The sequence below is a fragment of the Limulus polyphemus genome, unplaced genomic scaffold (assembly GCF_000517525.1).
Source record: "Limulus polyphemus unplaced genomic scaffold, Limulus_polyphemus-2.1.2 Scaffold3922, whole genome shotgun sequence".
NCBI classification, from domain to species: domain Eukaryota; kingdom Metazoa; phylum Arthropoda; class Merostomata; order Xiphosura; family Limulidae; genus Limulus; species Limulus polyphemus.
This window is the reverse complement of record NW_013669532.1, coordinates 103,328-105,428: the sequence shown is the minus strand read 5'-3', so window position 1 is coordinate 105,428 and position 2,101 is coordinate 103,328.

The window sequence follows — 2,101 nt, the reverse complement described above, 5'->3', positions numbered from 1 at the left end:
CCAAGACTAGAAAAAAAAGGAGTATTAGTGCAATGACTCTCTAATGTAGGATCAAATTTTTAGTAGCGTCTGAGGTATTGTCGCAGCTATCTCAAATGCTGGAAAGTCTTTTGTTTTCAAACAGATATAATCACGTTAAAAACGACAACATCCTGTCTCTTTTGGACTAAGAAAGATAAACAGACAAAATATGGTAAAACTATCGTTCCTCTTCTCTTCTTCTTCCTGAAGAAGTAAAAATATATACTAAGGAAAACCAGCAGGAAACAAACTTCAATTTGTAGATATATATATATATAGGGTTTGACGATTAATATGTTTATGGCTATTATTTCATACTTTTAATTATGCTACACAGTCACTAAATTAATTTTTTTTAGAGCAAAGTCACATTGGGTTATCTGCTGTGTCGTTTCTTATTTTTAGAGTATATGAAGAAAAAGGTTTTGTTTACATAATCTAGAACTGGTAAGAATTTCTCGCGCATTGTTTTTGTATGATGTCCAAAACAGAATAACAGACATTCTTTAACACACGCGGTGATTAATTTGTTTTTACCGAATTTTTGTTAAACTTTGAAAGGTACAAAATGAAACATCTTTCTACAACGACGAATTTAAACATCACTGAAAAATCGGCAAAAAGAATTTGTCTAAACCATTTTTTATTAATAAAAACAGATTGGTAGAATAACGGATTCTTTCATATAGATATGTAATGTTAAAAAAATCAAGCTATACAGTAGAAATAAAATTGTAAAATTTGTTTCTTAAGCACAAAACGATATAATATGATATCTTTGCCCTGCTTACCACGTGTATCGAAACTGGACTTTTAGCCTTACAAACCCTCAGACTTACCGCTGGGGGTGAGGGTAACCTTATGAAGTTTTCGTGTAGAAATAGTTAAATTAGATAAAATAAAAATGGTGGGGAACCTTGGCGCCATTTTTGTCTTTATATTACTGCTTGCCATTCACTCGCTTCAGTTTTTTTCCCCTGGCTGGTCAGTGATAGGATTACGGACTTTTCACACTAAAATTCGGGTTTCGATTATCACGGTAGACAAAACAGATAGCTCAATGTGGCTTTGCGCTGAAACAAACAAACATACACAAATTTCAGGTTTTTCCCCCTGCATTTAGACAAAAAAATCATTACTTTTAACTTGATGGTCCCCGGTGGGGCAGTGGTAAGTTTACGAACTTACAACACTAACATTTGGAGTTCCACCCCCACCCTCCGCAGTGGTATGTTATTAAATATATAAAACAAAATAAGAGTACCTTCTTGTATTGAAGTCAAAACCAGACAGCTGGCCAAACATATGTGTATGTGGAAATGTTCAGCTTCAATCTATAAGCTTAAAAAAAATCTTTGTTCCAACTTATCACATTTTGTTTTCATAAGGTAAAACGTTAATGTAAGCATTTGCAAGCTTTATGTTATTAAATATATAAAACAAAATTGTTCCAACTTATCACTTTTTGTTTTCATAAGGTAAAACGTTAATGTAAGCATTTGCAAGCTAAAACCCACCTCCTTATAATCTATCTTTCTCAACCTGTTTACACTCTAATGTTTGTAGAAAGAATTCCAGAAGACTGAGTGCATTACGCTCATAGGCTTACGCCCAGAGCCTGACATAACCACGTATAAACGGCATGTGTGTAGGACGTGATCATGAAATATTCAGCAAAGCTGTATTATTGATATTTATTAGTCTCCTTATGGCTGTTCATGACGTGGTGTATTACAGAAACTAGATAATATCTGAAGAAATTCTATAATATAATGGAAAGTAAAGGATTTCGCTTAGAAAATCACTTTCGATTTACATAAAACTCAAATTTTGTTATGGCCAGTTAAAAATCAATCCAATTAAGATTTGAATGTAATATTAGGCAACGCAATGGGTCAAACAGAAAGTTTTGGAAGCTAGTTTCCTACACCATCTCAAATTTTCTTTGAGAGAGTACTTCAAGAATTTCGAGCAAAAATTTGAGCACAGTTTGGAAATTAAACGGAATATGTCACGAATTTGAGCACAGTTTGGAAATTAAACGGAATATGTCACGAATTTGAGCACAGTTTGGAAATTA